The sequence below is a fragment of the Cotesia glomerata genome, linkage group LG7, assembly GCF_020080835.1.
Source record: "Cotesia glomerata isolate CgM1 linkage group LG7, MPM_Cglom_v2.3, whole genome shotgun sequence".
In the NCBI taxonomy this organism is placed as follows: Eukaryota; Metazoa; Arthropoda; class Insecta; order Hymenoptera; family Braconidae; genus Cotesia; species Cotesia glomerata.
The window spans coordinates 22,711,712-22,719,937 of NC_058164.1; positions in this window are offsets into that span (position 1 = coordinate 22,711,712).

The following is an 8,226-nucleotide window of genomic DNA, read 5'->3' on the forward strand; positions in this document are numbered from 1 at the left end:
ACAAGAAAATTATTGTATGATCTGCCATTATTTTGTTATAAAAGTGTCATTTTATGTATTGAACTAGGAGATAGGATCAAATCAACACTGCGTTAAGAAAAAAATGTATTGTAATAGGTTTGGTCGTGAATAGGAATGAATTTTATAAGAAAGTACTAGCCCCCTTTAAAAGCTCTTGGGTTTTTGTGGTAGGTCCTTTGGAGGCGCAGTAGTAGTGGTAGAGCTTGACAACATTGACTTAGTTCGAGGCTGCTCTTGCCGCGGCGGGACTCTGAAATACGAAAAAAAGAGTTTTTAATTACGTGCAGCTACGTCTCGCATCTCTCATCCATTCTCTCTGAACGCGACGTACACTTATGGAGAAATTTCTTAGTTCTTAAAAAAGATTTTTGAAGTTATACTTCTTTTGGCGCGTTAAGGAAAAATGATGAGAGTAAATTTTTGCGATGCGTGCACACACCGTCACGAAAAAGCGACACCATGAAGTTAGCTATAGTCAACATTTTAGTTTTTCAAAAAAAGGTACCAATAAAGTAAAAGTAAGGACATCTACGTATGTTTGCGTGAGAACTGATAACTGTATTCACAATATTTATTTATTTAAGTGTTTTTGAACCTACTGCACGTGTTTTGTATCAGTCCGAATAAAATATATACAAATATACATAAATATATATTTTCTCAAATAATATTATAATATATTATAAAATAATATTACAATAATCTACTGTGATTATAAGTGATAATAATTGTTTTTACATATTACTTTGAGTAATTATTTTAAGTGATAAAAATAGTTTTTACATATTCCTTTGAATACGTTTATAGAATTTGGGGTTAGTTGACGGTATGTATTATTTATTTACATCATAAACTAAAATAAATTTTCACATTCTTATTTAATGTGTGATAAGTTTATAAATAAATTAATAAATTAATAATAGATACAAATAATAATAATATTTAATTCCGAAAAAATTGAATTATTCTAAATATTATATTTAATTAAATGTTTCTTTCTTAAAGTAATCTTAAAATTTTTAATAATATAATTTATCGTCAGATTGTCCCATACACAGTACAATATGACGATAGTATCAAAATAAATTTTAATAAATATTTGGAACACACTAATAAACTTAAACGAATAATCAAATTAATCACAGCGAGAAATAATTAAAAAAAAAAACAATTTTAATTTTTCAGTTTTCGAGATGCCTTTAAATAATGCAGAGAAATGTAAAAATTATCGTAACCGAAAAAAAGATGCAACACTTAAAATAATAAAAAAAAAACTTCATCAACATCCGTAGAAAGGTCTCGGATGTATAGATTGCGGAAAAAACAACTCACTCAAGGAATTAAATCATCTGTGAATGAAGTTTTGCATACTCCATCAACTTCGAATTCGCGAATGACGCTTGAACCATCGCCTCAGCCTGTTACTACAGGTAAATATAATTCTCTTACCTCCGTAATAATTTAAAACATTGAATTATTTCACTTGGTCACTAAATTTCAATTAACTTTAATTGCTTAATTAAATATTTTTACTTAAAATAATTTCAATAAATTTTATTTTACCCTCCCTATGAATATTGGGTTTCTAAGGATCATTCAAAATTGAAAACTTAAAGTTTTTAACGATTAATCGAATTTTCTTCAATTTTTATTAACCGCAGTTTCAAACTTTTGTCTTTCATTACTTCAGTACTTCTTGACCATGTAGCGGGTATTTTATTTTATATTTTCCTAATAGTCCCAGTGAGCTCAATGTGTCTCAGATAATATAGTATACACACGGAAGGTTAAATATTTCAATAAATTTTTTTTAAATAATTTGAAATATCACCGTAACAATACCACACTGATAACATTGCTAGGTATGTTGATTATATTTTTTATTCATTTCTTCTAGGTTCAGTTTCACCCACTCTAATACACAGCAATAATATCCATATTACTGTGCAAGTTGAAGTCCATCGGGAAAATTCTCCTGTGCAGTATGATCATCGTTTAACACCAGAAAATGTTCCCTAAGCAGACGTACCCACTATTCGTACAAACACTTCAGATCAATTAATAATTAATCATTCCACTGGTGAACAAATCAACATGGATTTGGACCCTTCTTAAATTTTAAAATTACTTACTTTGCTAATCGTTGCAGAAACAGGATCAGGATTTTCTACAGTTGGACCTTTTCCACCGATAAAATGTTTTGAGCACACATATGAATATTTATTTATGTTTTTTACTGTTAAATCCACTCTCTTTGACGCATGTATCCATTTATTACATCTAACCTCGTCGATATGAGGTTTTACAAATGGTATAAAAAACACATTTTCCTCTGGATAGCGATTATCCGACGTACACTTTACAAAACTACAATGTTTTGTTGGCATAGTGGTTATTAAAAAAATTTTTTTGTGTTTAAATATTATTTTTAAATAATAAAATAATATAGCGTAAATAACACTGTCTTAAATGAAAATATTTTATGTCTGTCCCTACTACGAGTGTTGCCTCTCGTGGCACGTTCGCTGTACTACTCTCAGGAAAAAGGCTCATTAAAGCTTGGTTACAATTTTTGGTACCATCTCCGCTGTATACAATGTATGATATTAAAATTGATGATTCATTTTTTAATGAAAATCAAACTCACGATCAAGCTCAACAAGATGATATTAGCGAACACATTCCTGTAGAAGAGAGTCTTATGGCGCAACAACAGACATTAATGTAGGATGAAGAACAATATTTACGCATAGCACCTGGTGAAGAAAATTTACCCCAAAGTCTATTATTTGATGAACATGCCGAAGAACTTTCTTTCCCTGCAATTTATCTGGGTCAATTTGGTAATTTTAAAGATGGCGTTAATGTAAAACCATTTATGATGACTTCTAGTGAGCTTAGGAGATCTGATCGTCGTGCAGTTACACCGTATCATTTATTATATACGGCGATGAAGATTATGAGGATTCATGACCGTGACTCACTGACAGTTGCTTTCAAACACGTTGGCAAGGATACTAAAATTACTAGACAACAAATTGAAGATGAACAGTACATTTATAATTGCATTGAAACCAATCTGGCATTTCTAAGAGCAATTCCAAATTCAACGTGGTATTGGATCGTAAAAAAGACCTTTTTGCCATGATCAGACAGTTGGGCAAATCAACTATTTTCCTTACTGTCAGCGCCAATGAAATTGGTTGGAATGATCTTCTCCAAAACCTCTTCAAGTTGAAACACAACGGCGAAAGTATTTCTGAAGGATTTGCTGAACTTTTACATTACCTCGAAAAAACAACACTTATTAACGAGGATGCAGTTACGTGTGCTATACATTTTAACAAATTGGTCAATGTCTTATTAAATATTTTAAAGTCGCCAAAATTCAGTCCGTTTGGAAAATATTATGTTATTCATTATTTTAAACGTATTGAGTTCCAGCATCGTGGTAGTCCACATGCCCACATGTTATTGTGACTGGCTAATGCTCCAATAGATGCACTTGATAATAATAAGTTAGATGCTATTGCATTAATTCATAATTTAATATCTGTTTCATCTCAAGAAGCATCAAACAACATAAAACTACAAACGCACAAGCATACGTTTACTTGTTACAAAAAAACAGTAGCAAATAAACCACAGCAATGCAGATTTGAAGCACCTTTCATGCCTAGCAGGTCTACTGTTATACTATCACCTATGCAAAAAGATGAGCCGAATTTTAAAATTTATCTTCAACGTTTCAAAGCTATACGGATTAATTTAGAAAATAAGGATTATTCTGATATATCATCATTTTATGAACAAAATAATATTACTTCTGATGAAGATTATAACAATATACTTCGAGCTGGAATTAAGAGACCCAGAGTCTTTATCAAGCATCAACTTTGTGAAAAGTGGCATAATCCTTTCAATCCGTTTATATTTAACATTTTTAAATCTAATATGGACATTCAGTTTATTACCGAAGAATATTCATGTGCCAATTACGTCGCAGAGTATGTAAATAAAACCAATTGTGGTATTAGTCATTTATAACATCAGATTATTGAAACTATGAATGAACATCCTGAATTTGATATTGTCGAAATATGCTGAACGGTGTAGAGATGACTAGTCAAGAGGCTGCTTGGTATTTACTACGAGAGCCAATATCTAAATGCTCTACTATTGTTACTACTATTCCAACTATGTGGCCAGTTGATCGTCAAAGAATAAAAAAAACACAGAAAGAATTAGATGCGATAGGAATCGGAGAAGATTCTACTAATATCTGGAAGGACAATTGGTTTGATAAATATGCACGCAGACATCAGGACTTGGAGAATATAACACTAGCTCAATTCGTTGCTAAATACAACATTAAATCTGATGGTACTTACACAGAAAGAAAACTTCCACGTATTATTCGTTATCGAAATTATGATATGGGACAAAATTTGAACGATTATAAACGTGAAATGGTATCTCTACATTTTCCATTTCGAAATGAAGATGAAGAAATACTTGCTGAAATGAAATTTATTGAAATATACAACAACAATGAAGATATAATTTTAACAAGACGCAAAGAATTTGAATCTAACTTGGATATCCAAAAGACTATTGAAATATGTCGAACTTTATGTCGAGAAGATGGTATTGAAGACGATAATGAAATACAAGATGTTGCTAATGTTATGCCGGATCCTAATCCATTTCAAGTTTTATATGACGATCTTATTTCCGATATAAATAGTGATCTTCGCTTAGCTGTGCTCAACAAACTTGGTCCTATTGCTAAGAAACGAGAAAATTTAATGCCTAATCATGAATTTTGTGAGTTAATGAGAATGGCTTACAAGAAGCAAAGAGAACTTTTACTACATGTTATTTCAAATCTCTTAACTCAAAATCGTGATCTATTTCAAATATTTTTTACGGGCCCAGCGGGATGCGGAAAAACTTTTGTTATAAAACTACTCATGGAAATTTATAATCGATTCTCTGATAACGATGGATATTGTAACTCTTATATTGCTTGTGCTTCAACAGGTAAAGCTACTGTTGCTATAGATGGAACAACTGTACATACTGCTTTGAAAATATCTCTGTCAAAATTACTTCCATTAAGTATTGAAGTAGCCCATCAATACAGAGCATTGTTTAGATACATTAAAGTTTTAATCGTCGATGAAATCAGTATGGTTGGTGCTGAACTTCTTTCTCAAATTGATTCTCGTTTAAAACAGATAACAGGAAATTTTAATATTAACTTTGGTGGTATAGATATCATTCTGATTGGTGATTTACGTCAATTACCACCAGTTAGAGCTACTCCAATTTACAAACAACAAAAACAAAGGATTGTTGGATCTATACTGTGGCGTGGATTAAAATTTTATGAATTAGACCAAGTAATGAGACAAGAAAATCAGCAGTTTTCCATGATATTAACTAAAATTGGAAGCGGTGAACAACTCAGTGTTTCGGAATTAGCTCTATTACACTGATAGAAGGATTTATTTGTATTAAAAAAATATTTCTTAATAGTTAACAATTCATTTATTAGAGACCATTTTTTAGTATCAAACAAATATTTCTTAGTATTTAAAATGATTTGTTTGTATTTAATAAATCAGATATTCATCTATTAAATATTAATAAATCTTTTTAAATACTAAGAAATATTTGTTAAGGACTAAAAAGTGGTCTCTAATAAATGATTTGTTAAATATTAACAAATATTTTTAACTATAAACAAATCCTTCTATCAGTGTAGAATCACGTTTTGTAACTATTCAAGAAGCAGAAACTAAATGTCCGTATAGAATTCGATTATTTAATACAAACGAAGCTGTAACAAGATACAACAATAAAATTTTAAGTCTTGCACAAGAAAAGGTCACTTCAATAGCGATAGATATATTTATTGGTTGTACATCGGCAGAGCAAACAACTTCGTTTCGTCAGAAGCTGCATAAAATGTCATTAATTGATACTGGAGGGTTGCCGTACGAAACTGTATTTGTAAAGGATGTTTACTACATGATAACGACAAACATAGACGTGTCTGATGGTTTAGCAAATGGAGCTGTAGGTAAATTAGTTCATATTGAGTACAATGAAGATAGAGAGGTCAAAGTTGTGTGGCTTGAGTTTCCGGATTCACATAAGATTGGCCAGAAAATAAAGAAGAAATTTCTGGACATGTCGCTGCTATTCAAATTAGTAAAACAGCAGTACCGATAGGACGTAGGTCTTCAACTATTTCCCTTAACAACAATAAAACAATAAACGTTAAGCGTTCACATTTACCACTTGTTTCTGCTTGTGCACTTACAATTCATAAATCACAAGGAAGCACATATCCTGAAATTGTTTATGAATACGATAAAAAACATCAACTGTCATTAGTTTATGTTGCTTTATCACGCGTAACAAGTATTGAGGGCTTATACATTACAACAAAAGACAATGATAATACTTTTTATCATGGTGAAAGACCATCAACTGCAGTAACTAGTCTTCAAGATGAGTTCAAAAGACTCTCAAGTAATCGCTTATTGACAATTAGTAAAGACATCCAACATTTTATCAACCAACAAAAAGGTTTGACAGTATACACTTTCAATTGTCAAAGTCTGCGGGCTCATTTCGGTGAGTTAATTGATTCAATTGTACAAAAATCTCAAATTTTAATATTGAGTGAAACTTGATTGTCCGATAATGAGTCTATTAGTATTCCAAATTTCAATTGTATAATTCAATATAAACGATCAAATGTTCGAGCTGGAGGAGTTGCTATCTATCACCATGTAAATGATACAACTAACATTGCAACCGCGACTATCGATATGACTGTAAGACAGTCCGACTTTGTTACTTCAGCGACGTCATCAGTAGGTGAATTTTGTGTTGCGGAGTGTATAACAGAAGATGGTAAAAAAATTGTATTGATCGAAATTTATATTTCTCCAAATAAAAAAATTGAAGATATTATTCATTTTTTAAAACGGGCATTATTTCCATACACAACGGTCGGAGGAACATACATGGATAAAGGAGACGATAAGTAGCCACTGATTTTAAGTAGAGATTTTAATGTTAATCTCAACACAGAAAATGCTCGGGAATTTATCAATTTCTTACGTGAAGATTTAAATCTGTCAGTCAATAATGACCCTGTAGTTTCTACGACACGACATGGTACAACTATTGATGCTGTATTTGTACGATATTTAGACAATGTTTCTACAAGAATATTTGTATCATACTTTAGCTATCATAAGCCTCTTGTAACTCACATATCTACTGAACTCCAACCAATGGACGTGAATTAAATAGTAAATATCAATATGTATAAGTTGCATGCTAAAATAAAAAAATGTCCATTCTTTTAATTATGTAGAAATAATTTTTTGTGATATTTTTTATTAAATATTAAATAAACTTTATTTAACTAAATAATGCATTATAATAAAACTTTTAATGTATTAAATACCTTTTTTCTATTGTTAGTGTCGTTTTTTCTACAAACGTAGAATAAGGCGAAAGATAAAATTTTTAAAAAGATTTTTATCTTGTTACGCCAAAGAAGTATAACTTCTAACGCGTGTACATAAGTACACACACACTTTTTTTTAATATCCAAAGAGAGATTTTTTAAAAATCTCTCTTTGGATATTTTAAAAATGAAATTTTTAAAAGTATAAAGATTAAAAATCGAATTTTTTTCAATTTATAAGTTGTTCTACTACTTTTACTAGTTTACCTACCTTAATATAAAAAGTAACTTATTTTTATTTTAATAACTAGATTTAATTATTAAAAAATATTGCTTAATTCCAAAAATATCTTTTAGAAAAATTTAAAAGAATCAATTTATAAATTCCAAACATTCTTCGATCAGTCTCGTAACTGAACCACGCCCTAACCTTGAATTGAAAGCGATAGATGAAATTGAAAGCTTAACTTTAAAGAAGTGTAGTGAACCTAAGTCTAAAATTGCCTACGGCGAACATTAAATTGCATGAATACCAAAAATTATAGCACGTGGCGCTATCAGGACAATAGCCAACAAAGGAAAAAAAAATTACCAGAAAATAACCTCTTAATACTCACGGTCCTTTACCACAACAGGAACAGAAGGCTGCAGCTCGTGGTCGCATTTCTTCCATTTTTAAAATTGATAGAAAATAGAAATAAAATTTTTTT